The 18066-nt window shown below is 36.6% G+C and overlaps 1 protein-coding gene across 2 annotated transcripts in view; it reads left to right on the top strand.

Moving 5' to 3' along the window:
• Positions 1–229: 229 nt before the first annotated feature.
• Positions 230–18066, top strand: part of AFTPH (aftiphilin) — a 66998-nt gene continuing 49161 nt past the window's right edge. For both annotated transcript variants that reach the window (XM_010333540.3, XM_010333538.3), the window contains exon 1: positions 230–318. The gene's annotated coding sequence lies outside the window, so the exon portion shown is untranslated. The remainder of the gene's footprint in view (positions 319–18066) is intronic.

The raw sequence follows: 18066 nt of genomic DNA, 5'->3' as shown, positions 1-18066 counted from the left end.
TGCGCCCGGAAGTGACGTGTCGGCGGCAGCGGTTCCCCCGCTGCATGATGGGAGAGTGTGTGGAGTGGGCGGGGGGTCTCCGCGGAGGAGGTGGAGGCGGTGGCGGCGGAAGAGGGCGGAGGGTAGTGGGATGGGGGTCCCGCGGCAGCGCTGAAACTCCGGGTGGGTGCCCATGGCGCTGCTGCGCTGACAGAGCTGCGAGCAGTCGGCCTTCCGCTCTCACCAGTTCCGCGTCGGAATAGACGGTCCTTCCCCGGGGAGCCAGTTCCTCCCCGGGCCCCTGAGCCATGCCCAACGCGGCCGCCCCGAAGGAGCCAGGTAAGCGCCGTCGCTTCGCTACCCTAGCTGCGCCGGGGAAAGAGGGTGCAGGGACCGGGCCCGGCCCACCAGCCAGACCCTCACCCGGGCCGGGAGCACCTGCCTGCCGCGGAGCCGGGGGCTGCGAGGACGGAGCCGGCTCTGCGGGCCTGCGGGCTCCCGGCTCGGTCTGTGCTCTCTTCTGCGGCGAGTGAGGGAACGCCGCTGGTGGCGCCCGAAGCTCACGGCTCCCTCTTCGCCATCCCGGGCACCGGCTGGGGAAGTGGGAGTCCTTCCCTTCCCGGCCACCGCCGGCTCTTCCTGCCCCATTGCTTCCACCTGCCCAAAGCTTCGCGCTGACGGCGTTCTCCCGGGAGCTGTTCAGAAGTTTGGGGCTTTGCTTCCCCTCCCTCGTGACAGGTGTAAACACTGTCTTCTTCACTGAGGCCCGAGGCTAGCAGCGACCTGAGTGTGCTGCTTCCAAGGGTCTCTGAAGTAAGCGAATTTGGAATCCTCCAACAGGCAGAGGGGACGGCCCCAAAGCTTACGCATTCCTTGCTTGAGAGTACCTTTTCTGCTGCCTTCTTGCACTCTTCAAGAAATTATCTGCGTCTCCTCTCCAGATTGCTTTTGAAAAGTTGGACCATTCTTTAAGCGCCTGGTTTGGCAGGTGCTGCGTCTTCCTTGGGGCAGAGGCAGAGTATGGGGTGAGCGGTGGTAGGGTCCTTGGTCTATTAGGAAAGTAGTGGGAATAGCAAGGTTTTTTTCCTTGTTGGTTTGTGCAAGTTATAGCTTAGTTATACGGAGTCTTATGTCGGGGCCAAAGGAAGAACTGACTCATACATGTAAATTTTTTACTGGGCGGGGGGATGAAACAAAAGCAGTGGTTCCGTTTCAAAGTTCTCACTTGAGGAGAAGTAAAGTAGAACTTTGATTTTCAACTTTTCCTACAGTGTAAGTTCTCCTTCCACCTCGTATTCCGAGGATTTTCTTTGGTGGAGGGGAGACACAGAGTTTATCTTCTATGTTACACTTAATTGTTCCTTTCAGTTAACCTCTTAGACATTAAAATATATGCTAAACTCTAGAGACAACAAACTCTACAACATTTTTGTGTTAATATAATTAGCACAGCCAAGTACATTTTATGCTTTTTACCAGTTTAAATGTTGGCTTTTATAGTGGTCATTTTTAACACTTTGCAGAAGTATATTTGTTTAAACAAAGTGTCTGTGGTAGTCTCCTAAATTTTGTTCATAAAGATATTTCACATTAAAAGACAGATCTTGGGTAAAACATCTAGCCCAGTAAATGGCACCTAGCAGATACTTATTAGAGTTGTTCCTTCGTGTATTAAATTAGATCTATCAGTTGATCTTCAAAGTACATATATATTTTTAAATCTTCAAAAACCTCTGGAAAGAAATCCATTACAATTCACATAATATGTAGGGCATTTAAGTTTTAATGTTTGCTGATCTTTTGACCTAGAGACTATTAAAAAATAATCCTGTATCACAAGTATAATATGTCCTTAATAGCATTTGATACGTTTTGCAGAATCCAATTGTCTTTATGAAAATTGTATAATATTGGTGAATCCTATTATAAAACATCATTTTAAATTTTCATTTGTTCTGCTTACAGTGAGTGAAAAAATAGTTCAGAAATGTAATGAAATTTGAATACCAAATAATATTTTGTTTTGTGTGAAATCTAAAGTGCTTTTCAAAGCAGGCAAAGAAGTCTTTGAATAGCATCTCATTAAGGGATTGTCCCTTCTTTCCCACCCCTTCCCCCAAATCTCATAAAAAGAGGCCGCTAAGTATTTAGATATTTTTAAATCATCATAAATTATTTAAATAAAATGTTCTAATTTAATGTTACCTACACCTTGTAAATTAAACAATAAAGGCTTTTTCTTCTATTCCTAGCACTTTCAAGTCCTCTTTAAGTAGAATAGTGAACCTTTCTAGCCTGAACTTTATAAGTATTTATAGTTTTTACACTATTTTGAAAATCTGGCATTATGTGGATTTTACATATCTCGTTTTGGTAATCTTTTTCAGTTTATGTGTAGATCAGATATAGTCAAAGGTCCTTTTGCAGCTTTATATGATAATTGCTAATATATATGGGCAATATATATTTGCTCATATATATTGCTTCCTATGAGCAAGATACTTTTCTAGATGCTTTATATATAGTGTATTAATCCACACAAAACCCTGTAGGGTGGTAGGTAGTATCCCTCATTTTTCAGAGAGGAAACTGAGGCACAGAGATACTAACTTGTCTTAGGTCAAATCAAACAGCTGGTAAGTGACAGAGCCATTTGATAGACCATTTATATAGTCTCATGTAAAACTATGCTACATGTTTTCTATGATTTGTGCAATATGTAGCAAAAATATAACAACATGCATGGGAATGATAAACACCAAGTCAGAATAAAAGTGATTTCTGGAGAACTTGAGATGGATGAAGGATCTAGGAGGTTTACAAACATATCTTTACATCCTTAAAAACATCTGAAGCTGGCTTGGTAAGAGATTAAGATTTAACATACCTGAGTGATGGTTACTTCATCATTCCTTATGGCTTTTTTCCCCCTAAGGTTTGTGTATGCATGAAATTCTTCACAATGAAATTAAGTTTAGGTATTTAACTTTAAAACATATATAAAGTATCACTCTTCTTTCAGTTTTGTATATTTAAAAAGAGGACAGGGAAGGAATTAGTATTATTTTGTATTGACTTTAAAATACAAGGAGCTTCTAAGTTAAAAAAATTTTTTTAAATTAAGAATTGTTTATGATGTTCGTTGTGGGCTAAAAGAAGAACAAAAAAAAAAAGAAAAGAATAGAATTGATGGCCTCTCCGGAGTCCTCTGCAGGAACTTTCTTTGCCTGGGCTCTTCTCTGTTGCTGGTAACCATTTAACAGTCCTTTATCACACTCCTAGTTTCTATTTCTGGCCTTACCTTCCAAGAATAGGGGCTCATAGGTCTGTGGATTAGACCTTTTCCCAAGAAAAGAGAAAAGGTCAGAACTAAGTGTGGAGGAAGAAAGTTGGTGGGGAATTACTGCTTATTGATTTGGGAGAAGTAAAAGAGGAGGGAAATAATAATTAAAGACTCCATCCTATGGTTGTCAGTCACTGCCACCCTTGTTCCAGATAGCTAACTTGAAGATAAGCCTTGCAAAGATAGATTGCTAATTAATTAAAGGTTAATTTACAAGCACTATATTAGTGAATAATTCCCATAGGAAAATTACACAGTAAATGGGAATTTACTGTAGGTTCTATTTATGTAAATATTTACAGTATGCCATAAACCATTTCAATTAAATATCTACTGACACCGTGTTATCTTCTTCTTTTCATTCATAAAACAAATATCTATTGAGCACCTGCTATTTGTCAGGCCCTGTTCTAGGTGCGGGGATACTGAAATGTACAAGAAAAAAAACTTCCCTCCTACAGCTTCAGTTTATTTGTGTATATATGTATGTACTCGCACATTTGTGTATGTATTTGGGACAGATACGCAAATAGCAATAAAATAGCAGATAATGTTAAGTATCATCAGAAAAAATGAAGTCAGTTTTGGGGGATAGGGGAGTGGTGAATCTTTTGCTTTGAGTCAGTAGTCAGGGAGGTTGGTGGGGCTTGCTGTTTTATATACGGTGGAGACAGAGAAGGCTTAAACCTGAAGAAGGGGAGGCAAATAAGAAGAGTGGTAGAGACAGAAGTATGCCTGGAATAGTTAAGGAATGGTGGCAGAGAAATCCAGTGTGGATAGAATAGACTGAACAAGTAGAAGAGTAGTACGAATTGTGATCAGAGCTAGAGGGTGAGAGGGCAGTGTTTTAGGGTCCTTAGAGAAATTCCGATGACAGGCTTTTTACTGTGTGAGATGGGAAGTCGTTGCAGGATTTTTGAGTAAAGGTATAAGATAATTTATGTTGTAAAAAAATCTGTCTGACTGCTATATAGAAAATGGACTACAGGGCCAGGTGCAGTGGCTCATGCATGTAATCCCAGCATTTTGGGAGGCCGAGGCGGGTGGATCGCCCGAGGTCAGGAGTTTGAGACCAGACTGGACAGCATAGTGAAACCCCGTCTCTCCTAATACTATAAAAAATTAGCTAGGCCTGGTGGCACGTGTCTGTAATCGCAGCTACTCATGAGGCTAAGGCAGGAGAATCACTTGAACTCAGGAGGCAGAGGTTGCAGTGAGCCAAGATCTCATCACTGCATTCCAGCCTGGGCAACAAGAGTGAGACTCCGTCTCAAAAAAAGTAAATAGACTATAGGAGTGGAGTCTAAGAATAGAGGCAGAGTCAGGAGTTGATTGTGCTTATAGAGTTCAGAAGAGATGGTAGTGGCATGAACCAAGGTGGTAGCAGTAGAGATGAGAAGTGGTAGAACAGTTTCTTGAATTGGAATCTGCAATAATTCCCTCATTTTTAAACTCAGAAAGCTTACAAAGGCAGTCCCTTCTGAAAATTCAAGACCCTTGCAACCTGTGTTACCAGCTTACTGCCTGTGCCCTTCGTATATCCTGTGTTCTAACCATATTCTATTATGTGTTTTAACTGTTCTTTGACAGGGAACCCATGCTTTATCTTTAGTGACTATGATTTCCTCTGTCAATTAAATCCTTCCCATTTCAAATTTTCTCCTTTATGAAGTTTTTTTTTTTTCCACCATTCCTCCTCTTCCCAATCAAGTGTGATCTTTTTCTTAGAATCTTGGTAGCCACGTTTTACTTCAGTAATGTTTATATTCTATCTCATATCACTTTTGATGTTCTCTTGTATTATTCTCCTTAATTAGTTGTAAGTTTCTTTAAGGCTGTGACTCCTCTTACTCAGTTCTACCAGAGTTTTATATGTAATAGATGCTCAGTAAATAGTGGGTATATACATGTTTAAAAATTTTTAAATAGTCTTCTATTGCAGAAGCATACAGTAAGATCATAGAAAATAAGCAAAAAAACAAATCTGTTGGTTTTTTGTTTGTTTGTTTGTTTGTTTTAAGACAGAGTCTCACTGTGTTACCCAGGCTGCGGTATAGTGGAGTGATCATGGCTCACTGCAGCCCAGAACTCCTGGGCCCAGGCAGTCCTCCTGCTGCAGCCTCCTAAGTAGCTGGGACCACAGGTGCACACCACCACACCTGGCTAATTGTTTTTATTATTTGTAGAGATAGGACCTTGTTGCCCCAGCTGGAAAAATTATTTTTTTAAAAAAATCCCTCAGCCAGACCTGGTGGCTCACACCTGTAATCCGAGCACCTGGGGAGGCCAAGGCAGGTGGATCACTTGAGGTCAGGAGTTCAAGATCAGCCTGGCCAACATAGTGAAATCCTGTCTCTACCAGAAATACAAAAAAGAAATTAGCTGGCCGTGGTGGCGGGCACCTGTAATCCAAGCTACTCAGGAGGCTGAGACAGAGAATTGCTTGAACTTGAGAGGTGAAGGTTGCAGTGAGCCAAGATCATGCTACTATACTCCAGCCCGGGCGACAGAGCAAGATTCCATCTCAAAAAAAAAAAAAAAAGAAAGAAAAAAAATCCCTCACGGTTACAGTTTATATAATAATGTATATTTTCCTATACATTTTAATATATTTATATATGTATACTTTTTACCAAAATGAAGACTTGTACATAGTGTTTTGTGGATTTTTTTTTAAGTCAGTTAGTTTAGTCATCTAAACTACTATTCAAGGCCATATTCAGACTCTTACCAGTTCACCCAGAAATGTCCTCTGGCAACTGATTTACCCAAATCATTATCTGTTCCATATTATGTTTCTCCAGTTATTAAAATTATGAAAAAAAAAGTGCTTATTATAGAAAATTTGGGAAAATATGGAAAAAAATAGTAGAAAGAAAACAGGTATGCCCCATGATGGCAGGAACCCATCTGTTTTAATGCCTGTCACAAAGTAACACTCAATAAATACATGTTGAGAGGGATAACAGAAGAAATATATCACTGGTTCTCATACTCTAAATAGAAAACTGTTAATACTTTTGTTTTCCTCCTGTTTTATTTTTACTGTGAATATGTATGTGAGTATGTCATACATATATGTATGAATCATATTGCATTGATCTTTCTTAACTATTAAATTGTGAGCATTTCTCCATGTTATTAAATTTTTCCTTAAAACATGCTCTTTCATGGCTGTGTAGAATGCCACTGAGTTTCAAGTTATCTTTGCCATTTCCCACTAATGTGATTTTTTTCAGATTTCACCATCATGGAAGAGCAGCTTAATGAAAAAGTTTGTACATAAATCTTGGACTTTATCATTGATTATTTCCATAGGATCAAGTCTTAGAAGTAGAGTTATTAAGTCAGAGGGAAAGTCTATTGCTTTCTAAAAGGTTATAATAAAATCACTCCTACCAGCAGTGGTTGAGTCCCTATCTCCCTGTCATTTCCTCAGATGATCAGTAATATGCAGTTTTTAAATTACTTGAATTTTTATTTTGAATTTAGGCTTTTCAGCAGTGTGGAATGTTTGTATAATTTAAATTTTTTGAGTAATTGAAACCTGAAATATGCTGTTATTTGCTATAAGGTTAAACTTGTGTATTACCATGCTCTTTTTAAGGTAATCAATTCTGTTAGCAAGCTATTTAAGTACAAAAAATACAGTACTATCTTCTAGAACTGTCTTGTCTAATACAGTAGCCACTAGCCAAATGTGTCACTTGAAATGAAACTAGTCCAAATTAAGATGTGATTTCAGTGTAAAATACACAGCAGATTTTAAAAATGAATCTGAAATATATCAGTAATATTTTACATTGGTCACATGTTAAAATAATAATATTGTAGACACTTTGATTAAATACAATTTTATCTGTTTCTTTTTAAATGTGGCTGCTAGTAGATTTTAAATTGCATATATGGCTTTATTGTATTTTGGACAGCGCTGCTCTAGAAGTGACACTTTATTTAGAAAAGAAATATAAGATTAACTTGTCTGTTGTAGAAAGGAGTACATAGATTTTTTTCAAATTACATTTAAACCTCTCAATATATTTTTCATAGTATATATGGTTTGCATGGTACTTTTTCAAGTTACAAATGTTTGATCACAAACTATAACTTATTATAGTTCTTATGATCTAAAAGAAATATGTGTAGGAGGACTTGAGGGAGAGTGTTAGGAAACTTACCTGAGGGATTGATCTCTCACTTAAAAATTGAAGGATGTGTGGGAATGTCTTAGTCACTGGGACTGTGTCAAAGTGCAAAGACCCTATGGCACAAGGGAATGTCAATTATCTACCTTGCAGAAACTGAAAGAAGGCCTAACCTAGAGCATTGAAAAGATGGGGGAATTGAGAAGCAAGGCTGGAGAGATAGGAATAGTTTAAAGTTTTTATTAAATATATATATATTTTAAACTCTTTTACAGGAAGAGGATTGGCATGATCAGATTTGACTTTTAAAAGATTACTTGGGTTGGGCATGATTGAATACTAGTTAGGGATATTAGTTTAGATAATAATGGCATTTTGGACCAGAGTGGAGTCAGAAGTGAAAAGAGGGATTCCAGAATTGAGGCATTTGTGAGGTGAAATTATTTGTTAGAGATATTAAAGGACACAGAGCTTTGCCAAAGGTGATCTTAAGTTTGGCATGGTAACTGGGTTAGACACCCCTGAAAGAGGACCAGCTCTAAGGAAAAAGAGCTTGAGCTCTGTTCTTGTTAAGCTGAGTTTGAGATCTTTGCGGAATCAAGTGGAGAGGTCTAAGCAGAGTTGGCTTGGCTGGGCTGTGAACAATCTGAGAGTTCAACAATATGGTAATTATTAATATAAGCCTTAGGTAGATGAGATTGTTTTGGGAAATTTGAGTAAGGATGAAACCTAAATAAACTTATATTGCTAATTTGAGTGTGTTTAATGCCTATGGGAAAATTTGTTTATTTTGCAGCCTATTTTGTGTAAAAATGAAAGCAAGAAGTAAGATCAAATAAGTTTAAATACATGCTGTTTGACATATGTGTAATCAAGTAGATAATCTCACATAATACTTACTTGATTCTTTGGAAACATTTACCTTTTTTCTGCAGTAGAAAATAGACCGGGCTTCCTAACTATCAAACAAGCTGAAGACAATTATGAATAGGTATTGGTGTTTTTGCTGTATTAATAGATCTAGTCCAGGTGTGGTGGCTTTTGCCTGTAATCCCAGCACTTTGAGAGGCTAAGGTGGGTGGATTGTTTGAGCTCAGAAGTTTGAGACCAGCCTGGGCAACATGATGAAACCCCATCTCTACAAAAAATATAAAAAATTAGCTGGATATGGTGGCATATACCTGTAGTCCCAGCTACTCGGGAAGCTGAGACAAAAGGATCGCTTGAACTCAGGAGGTCAAGGCTACAGTCAGCTGAGATCACACCATTATACTCCAGCCTGGGCAACAGAGTGAGCGAGATCCTGTCTCAAAAAAAAAAAACTAAGGAAAAATTATATAATTATCTTCATAAATCTTGAAAAATCTGATTTTTTTAAACAAAGCAACTTAAACATTACTTAATAATTCTGTAATACAATAAAAACATATATATACCTCAGTTCAAAAATTAGTATCTTAATGTACCTCACTGTTATGAGACTTGGAAAAAAAAAATCAGTCTACCCCAATTTGTTAGTGATGTGATATGGTATGCTATATAAATGCCAAGAGCTTTTGTTTATGTAAATAATACTTGCCAGTTAGGGTGTAAGTGAAGGACTACCATTTACATGAGCAGAAAAAGATAAAAGACCTAACAATAAACTTAATAAATGTAAAAATTCTGTATTGCTAACAGATTCAGTTTTTATGTTAAAGTTAAGAATTCTATAGGTAATAAAAGTGACCCTTCCTAAGTGATTAATGAATTATTTATCACTTGTTATTCTTTAAATCGTTTTAAGTGATATGTGATACTTTTTGAAGCAAAACTCCTAGGAGTAAGATTTTTTAGTATTTGTATACATTTTAGAGAGTCCAAAGTGTTTTTAAATGGATGAGATGAAAAGTATTTCTGCCTCAGCCCACCCTCCCAAGTGAGTTTTTCATGTTTTCTTTTTGGTGATTGCTTAAGTTTTGTAGTATTTTCAGTTTTGCTGTAGTTTATCATCTCTCAACTTGTTTATTGTGTGGATGCAAAAATGTTGACCTGGAGTATTTGCAGCTGAAATACTTCTGCTACGATGACATTCAAAATCTGAAGCATTGATTTATTTTCTTAAGGCTTTTGTTTTTAGTGGCTATTTATAAAAAGCAATGGACTTGTTAAAAGATAATTTAATTCTTTTTACACTGAGCTCTTTTTATACTTCTTACTATGTTTGATAATATCTTCATTTCTAAAAAAAAGAATTGCTAAGAGTTTCAGGTATCAAAAATTCATATTTTCTCTATCCTGAAACCCAAACAAAATATTTGAGTATTCATCACTTCTTATAGTTAAGTCATCACTTCCTCTTCTTTTCCATATTTTAGATTTATTCTGGGCCAACAGATGATAGCTTTCTGTCTCATTAGGTTTCATAAGTTTACACAAAGCACAGGGCAAGTGTTACATGTAAATAAAAAGTTAAGATTTCAATCAGATTAGCAGTGACCCTGGTTTCTGGAAGTAGGGAAGTTTTTTGTTGTTGGTGCTGCTGTTCACATATTCATTTCTTTATGTTCATCTGCAAGTGAAACAGTGATTATTTGTTTAAGCTTGGTGTTTTTGGTTTTTTTTTTTCCCCTGAGAATTCCATAACATTTAAATTATATAGTAATTACAAGTGAAGCTTCAAAAAGGAATAAACAAATTATTTCATAAACTTTCTGGTTAAATAGAAAGTAGTAATTAAATATTTCCGAAATGGAATTACACAAATCTATAGCTGTCTCAAATACTTATTTAATATTTCAAAGATTGTCACAGTACTTTTGTTCCTTTTAGGTGAATTTTTCAAGTTTCATTTTTAATAAAAGTATTGAAGATTTAATGTTGCGAACTCCTTGTTTTTGAAATCTTAAGAATGTTAAGTTTCTTAGTGCTAGTCTCAGATAAATGTGTACAACACAACTTTAAAGTATTTATACAATCAAATTATAAGAGAAAACATTTTTGTAGGAAAAAGTACTATTGCAGTGATTTACCAGTATCAGTGAGTTTAGCAGTTCAGTTTAGAAACATTTAGGTCATCCCTGGAGTTGTAAAGTCCAGTGACATTCTTATACTCTGGGAACTTAACACAAAGGTTCTAAACCTTAGCTAACCCATTTAGTATCATCTTTGGAACTTTTAAAAATATGTAGATGTTTGGGTCTACCCATTCTATTAGAGAAAAAAAGCTAATAAAAGCTAAGGTTGAGAACCTGCTGGGGGAAAAACATGGAAACAAATGGGATTTGTTTTGTTAAATATAATAGGAAATATATATAAAGAAGTTGAATTCAAACAGGAAACCTGAATCAATGAAGAGAACACTGGCTTGATGTTAGAGTCCCACTTTCATTATTTATTCTTTGTGGGACGGTGAATAGATTGTTTGACTTGTTTCTTCCTATGTAAAATGGGTTTTTGTGATTAAACTAAATATATGAATAAATTGGTGTATGAATAAGTACCTTGCACAGTACCTATCACATAGTAACTCAGTAAATACAGGTGATCTTCTTCAGCCTTCATATAAAACTTTATGCCTGAATAAAATTTTGAAGGCTTAGTCAGTGGGTTCTCTGAACATATAAGAACAGTACATTAGAAGAAGTGACATGTGTGACAACTTAGAGGTAACAGTGCTAGTGGAGGATTCATAGGTAATTTTGTCTGGCTGGAACAAAGAGGGAGTATCTTAGCCATGTTGGCTGAGATGAGTAGTTTTAAGTAGACCACAGTATTCCTGGCCAAAAATAATGAGGCCCTGACAAGGTATGGGTTGTGGTATGTTAAAACAAATACAGTAAGAGATGTTAAGGAGGTAGAACCTTTTGATTGATTTAATTTGTGGGAGAGAGGAAGCAGTCAGGGGCAACAGATTTCTGGACTTAGAATTCAGAATATAGTATAGGAACAAGTGGTTTCTGTTTGCCTTTTGAGTAGAGGTTGACTTCAGTCTTAGAATTGGAGAATATGAGATGTCTCTGAGCCATCCAGGTGGGGAGATTTTAAAAAGGCATTTGGGCAGGCAGATCAGAAGATTAGGCATATAAATAAAGTTTGGGCATTATGGACAGATTAAAAACAAAAGGGGGATGAGATTTTTCAGTGATAAAAGTATAGGGAAGTGGCTGGGCATGATGGCTCACTCCTGTAATCTCAGCACTTTGGGAGGTAGAGGTGGGTGAATCACCTGAGGTCAGCCTGTCCAATGTGGTGAAACCCCATCTCTACTAAAAATGTAAAAATTAGATGGGCATGGTAGCACACGCCTGTAATCCTAGTTACTGCCCAGGAGGCTGAGGTGGGAGAATCGCCTGAACAAGGGAGGTGGAAGTTGCCATGAGCCAAGATCACGCCACTGCACTCCAGCCTGGGCAACAGAGCAGAGCGAGACTGTCTTTTAAAAAATAAATGAATAAATAAAAATAAAAAATATATATATATGGGGAAGCCAAGACAAGCAGATCCATTGAAGGAGAAGGGATAGAATACAAGTAGGAGTATCAAAAGAGAATGCCAGCAGGGTGTGGGTGGCTCACACCTGTAATTGCAGCACTTTGGGAGGCCAAGGCAAGTGAATTGCTTGAGCTCAGGAGGTTGAGACCAGCCTGGGCAACATGGCGAAACACTGTCTCTACAAAAAATTTAAAAATTAGCTGGGAATGGTAGTGTACGTCTGTAGTCCCAGCTGTTTGGGTGGTTGAAGTGCGAGAATTGCTTGAACTCAGGAGGCAGAGGCTACAATGAGCCATGATTGCACCACTGCACTGCAGCCTAGGCAAAAGGAGGAGACTCTGTCTCAAAAAAAAAAAAAAAAAAAAAAAAAAAGAAGAAGAAGAAGAAGAATGCCTTTCAGAAATGCTTTTTCACTTAAAAATGTATTTTGGATACTTTCCCCTGTTAGTAATACAACTTTCTCTTTTTAGTGGCTGTACTTTTTATTTACCAACTTCCTTATTAATATCTTTAAGTTGTTTTCAGATGCTTTTTTAAAAATTGAACAAACAATATTGGAATTAACACTTTGGAAATATCTTGGTATATTTGCATGAATGCCTCTGTAGAATACATCCTTGCACATGAAATTGCTTATTCAAAAGAATGGAAACAACAGACACCAGAGGCTACTTGTTGAAAGTGGAGGGAGGGAAGAGGTAAAGACTGAAAACTGCCTGTGGGGTACTATGCTTATTGCCTGGATGATGAAATAATCTGTACACCAAACTCCATGACATGCTGTTTACCTACATAACAAATCTGCACATGTACCCCTGAACGTAAAAATTTTAAAAATTAAAAAATTAAAAATATTCATTAAAATGTTTGATATGCTGCTGAACTGCAGTTGGTTGTGTGAGCCAAGATATACTCCTATCAATAGTGGTTTTTTTTTTTTTTTTTTTTTTTTTTTTTGAGACCTAATCTCACTCTGTTGCCCAGGCTGGAGTACAGTGGTGTAATCTCGGCTCACTGCAACCTCCGCCTCCTGGGTATCAGCGATTGTTCTGCCTCAGCCTCTCGAGTAGCTGGGACTACAGGCATGCACCTATAATTGTTATATTTTTAGTGGAGATGGAGGTCTCACCATATTGACCAGGCTGGGCGTGAACTCCTGACCTCATGATTCACCTGCATCAGCCTCCCAGAGTGCTGGGATTACAGTTGTGAGCCACCACACATGATGTCAGTAGTATCTTTTAGAGAACTTTTACATTGTAGATACTGCGCCAAAAAAGTTAATGTTTGCAAACTGAAACAATTGATAAATGCTTTCTGAAAGTGAAAATCGTTGAAGTTCGCCAAAATGTTTAAGTTTAGATTATGTTGTTTGTATGGTTTTTAAAAAATGTTATCCTTAAAGTAGCTTGCTTCCTAGATTGAAGGTAGTATGAATTTGAAGAAAAAGAAATAGTAATTATTATTTATTACTTTTATGCAAAATTCTATAAAGAGAGAAAGAACACTTTCATTTTATCATATACTTGGTTCATTGCAATAATGTAGTTTAAGAATACATTTTGTCTTTGTAAGCACCAGATCAGGGAGGAATTCTTTGTTTTAAAAGAAGCCCTGTTCCCTCCTCTTGTGTGCTGGAAGCAATAATTAGATTTAGAGGAATTGGATCAGAAGGAAAGAATACTTTTTTATACTTTGTATTAAAACCTATTTCTGGTTTGTAAAATCAATTTAGAGGGTCATGGCCAGCTTTTAAGAAAAGATGAAATAGAACTAAAAGTCAGAGTACATAGAGAGTAAGGGTAAATACTGTTTGGTGAAACTTTTGGGTCATTTTGTAAAATGTATTTCTTCTGCGAGTCATGGGGGAAAAATGTGTGAAAATTTCTACTTTATAAAACAGGCTAATTCTCAAGTTGTTTCTAACCAGTTGTATTTGGTACATTGCAAATTATAACTGTTGTTTTTTTTTTTATTTACCCTTTAGCCTTTCTACCTGTCAGGAAAAAGTAAAACTTTAAACCAAGCAAAAACACTATTAAAAAAGGTCAACCAGCTAGGAATTTGTTCGCCATGGAATTCCTTCCATAGTTTTTGTGGGGTTATCAGTATTGGTAGACCCATTTGTGGCATTACGTGTATACACTCCACATGCATGCACTCTTGAGCAATATTTTGGAACATGTTTATATTTGATTTTTCAGGTATATGAAGTTTGTTTTATAATAATTCCCCAAAGAATATCATATGTGCTATTATATGTGGATCATTTATGACTGTCCTTAAGTTTGGTTCATTGCTTTGTTTCCTTCTGTCACTTCATTGTCTCCAGGTCATCTTTTTCTCTTAATTGATGGGTGGTAAGAAAACAAAGTAAAATTAATAACACCTGGCAGAGACTTAATTTGTGAGGTAAATCTGCTGTTACCTCTGCTGTTATATTTTAAGGCAATATTTGTGAATTTTAGATTATGTAGGACATTGTTGCTTACTTATTGACTTAGATAATTGAATTCTAACTACATTTAGTTGCAGTTTTATAACCTTTAGTAGATGCTTCTTTCTCTAAAAGATGAGTTGCTCTCATGGTGGGTGTTTGTGATGTAGAAAGCAGCACTGTCAGAGGAATGGTAGCTGCCACAGTGTACGTTTTTATGTTACAGACTAGAGTGGTATTTTTTCATTTTGAAAGTCCACGTGGTAGTTTGTTATTTTGTTTTTCTGGGAATTCTGTTTTTTCTCAGAATACACTAGTCACGTAAGTTGAACTTAGTCTTGACTAGAATGCTAATTTAAAACTTTACAGAAGAAATTTATTTTAAAGCATGTCAGCTGTTCATGTCAGCTGATTGCAAAATCTTCTGTGGGAAAATTTTTGTGAAGTATTAAAGAAAGTCCTAGGGAGCAGAGAACAGGGAAAAGAAATTAGTCAAACTATCCAGAGTGTAGCTGGTAACACTCACTTATACCTCTGCTTATGCTGAGGAATTGTCTCAAATCAAAGCAAATATTCATGATGAGCAGGTCTATTGAAAACTTGCTACAAATTTTTGTCATTTAGCTAGGGTTTTTTGTACCTTTCATATAAAGTACTGCCCCTCTTAACATAGTTTCTCTTTAGACATGTTGTGGCACAAATGATTGGTTTACTTCCCCACGTTCATCACATTTCAGGCCAGCCTTCTCAAATCCTACTTACTTACCTTGATTAAACTTGGATATTTCATAACTTACTTGGTGAAGCACTGAGACTAGAGTTGTGGTTATATAAATCCAATTGGAGTGTGGGTGGGTTGGAGTACAATTCAAGAGTGGTTAGTAGAATAAATGTCCCAACAAGAATTATGATAACATATTTACTTCTTGCTGCTCTGAGGATGCAGTGGTAAACAACAGAGGTCTATGCCTACACAACATTAACAGTCGTTTGAGCTCAAATAAAGTAACTCTTGAAAGAGCAATTTCAGTAGAGTGGTAGCATAGAAGCCAGATTGTGCTGAGTTGAGGAGTGAGTGTGAAGTTAGGAAGCAGAGAGAGTGAATAGGCATGTCTCTTTCAAGAAGCTGGGAGGTGGTGAGAAGAGCTAGGGCACACAGAGAAGAGGATTTTGTTTTGTTTTCTGATTTGTTTTGAATATGGAAGAGTCTTGAACGTTTATAGGCTGAAGAGAAAGGATCAGTAGTAATGGAGAAATTTTAAAAGACCCTGAGCAAATAATTGAGAAGGAAAACAGAAGGTCCACAGATTATCTGTAGACAAGGTTGTGGATGTAAGCAAGATTTTAGTGAAGGGACATAAAATCAAGGCAGTTTCTGCCTTTCAGATTCTATTTTCATTGCAGAGTTTCAGGGATATGAGAGTAGAGAATTAGAGTGAAGAATTTATTCTGCATCTATATAATAGAAGCTGAGAGTTCTAGGGCAAAAAAAGTGGTTTCCAAGGGCTAATCCATGTATCCTCATAGCTCCTTCTATTTGTTGTCCCTGTTGTCAGTAGTTATCCAATGCTATGTATACAATTCTAAGTTGAAGTACCTTTTGGGAAAAATAGCTAGTAAACTCTCAAATATGATCAGTTGATATGACAAGTTAAATGTGTAGCAATCTCTAATATTTTTATCTTGTTTAATTTTTACATGAAACTATCCAAATGCAAATAAATTGTGTCATTATGAATTTGTGTAGAAGGTTAAAATGTTGAGTAGAATACAAAATTTGTCATGGGAATTGTTGAAAACCAATTTCTCTAAAATAATTCAACGTAATTAGCACTTGAAAAGTGAAAGTGTGTTGCTGTCCATGTAACATTATATATATGATATTTTTACTTTTATGGGTCAATTGTATTGACATCAAAAATCGACAAAATATTTTGTTGTCACTATTGACAATGCAGCTTTTTTAGGGTGATCAACTTCAGTATAAAGGTATTTTGCTCTCATTTTCATTGTTTGCTCATATTTGATACTATGTACACTAATACTGAAACAAGATGTTTGCTGCCTGGCATTTTTGTTGGTTATACTGTACTTTCTCAACTTGTAAAAATCTTTCTCCTTCCAAATTACTTGGAGGTTTAAGAAATCTTTTTCTGAACCACTCAGAAACCTTTTTGTAAGAATTCTTAGAATTCTAATATTTGCTGTCAATCATATTGACATATTGTCTTATTTTATAAGACATTTATAAAATATTTGATTAACTTGTGATTAATTCACCACTTACTAGTCATGCTACCTTGCAAGATTACATAACCTCTTTGAGCTTTTATTTCTTCATCTTTAAAATGAAGAATTTCTGGCCGGGCGCAGTGGCTCATGTTTGTAATCCCAGCACTTTGGGAGGCCGAGGTGGGCAGATCATCTGAGGTCAGGAGTTCAAGACTAGTGTGACCAGCATGATGAAACCGTGTCTCTTCCAAAAATGAAAAAAATTAGCTGGCTGTTGTGGCAGGCCTCTGTAATCCCAGCTACTCAGGAGGCTGAGGAAGGAGAATTGCTTGAACCTGGGAGGCGAAAGTTGCAGTGAGCTGAGAACGCGCCACTGCACTCCAGCCTGGGCAAAAAAAGCTAAACTCCATCTCAAGAAAAAAAAAGAATTTCTACCTCATATGATAGTATGAGGAGATAATTGAGATAATTCACGAATTACCTTCACATAATATTGGCCCATAGTAAGCACTCAGTAAGTATTAATGATGACATTGGTGTAAACACAATTAAAACACATGGAAGATGCTATTAACAGATGTCATCTTAAATAATGTATATATACACTTGGTGACTAAGTGACATACAGTTGGTGTCTGATATCTTGTTTTTTGTTTTGTTTTGTTTTTAAGTTGACAAGTTTATTATCTACTTTTAGAAGCTTTCTCTGTATTTGTTAGTTTCTGTTGAACTAATATGCTAAGAACAAACCACCCCAAAAGAAAAAGCAATTATTTTTTAAATTTTAAAATTTAGAGCCATGAAAACAGCTGTGACATCATAGCCGTCTAAACGTGTTGAACACAAAAAAGTTAATTAAAATCCAAATCTTCATGTGATTCAGAGGAAGGGCTTTTCTCTACTTCTTTATGACTTTTAAGCAGAAATGTAGGCTAGGCAAATTCATTGATGGTACATTTTGACATTATATTAAAATTTCCATAAGGATATTATAATAAAGATTTTGAAGAATTTGAACTACTGCGCACTAGGCAACACTTGTAATGTAAATTGCTGTTGTTAATGCTTATGTAACATTTTCATTCATTTTTCTAAAGAAAATACATTTTTTCTTTTCCTTTTTTCCTTCACTCAATTTATTTAACAAGAGATTAATTACAAACTTTGGACACATTGTGATAAAAAGGTAGTGATTTTTTTTTGCCATTCATTAAATATACTTTGCTAGTGTCATTTATATATACTATTAAAGTCAATAGCATACTTCAGATACAGTTGTTTTTCTTCTCCCTTTTCTTATCACCATCCTTTCTACAATGCATTTTCCTCCACCCTCCATCCTAGTCCCTATGAAAGTTAAGTTTAGAGTGAAAGGCCTTTGGCGAAGCTGATTGTATAATCTAGGTTAGTTTATCTGGCCTTGAAAGCTGGTGTACACATTGATACAGCTGAACTGA

The sequence above is a fragment of the Saimiri boliviensis genome, chromosome 1 (genome assembly GCF_048565385.1).
Source record: "Saimiri boliviensis isolate mSaiBol1 chromosome 1, mSaiBol1.pri, whole genome shotgun sequence".
NCBI lineage: Eukaryota > Metazoa > Chordata > Mammalia > Primates > Cebidae > Saimiri > Saimiri boliviensis.
This window is presented reverse-complemented; position numbering and strand designations above follow the sequence as displayed.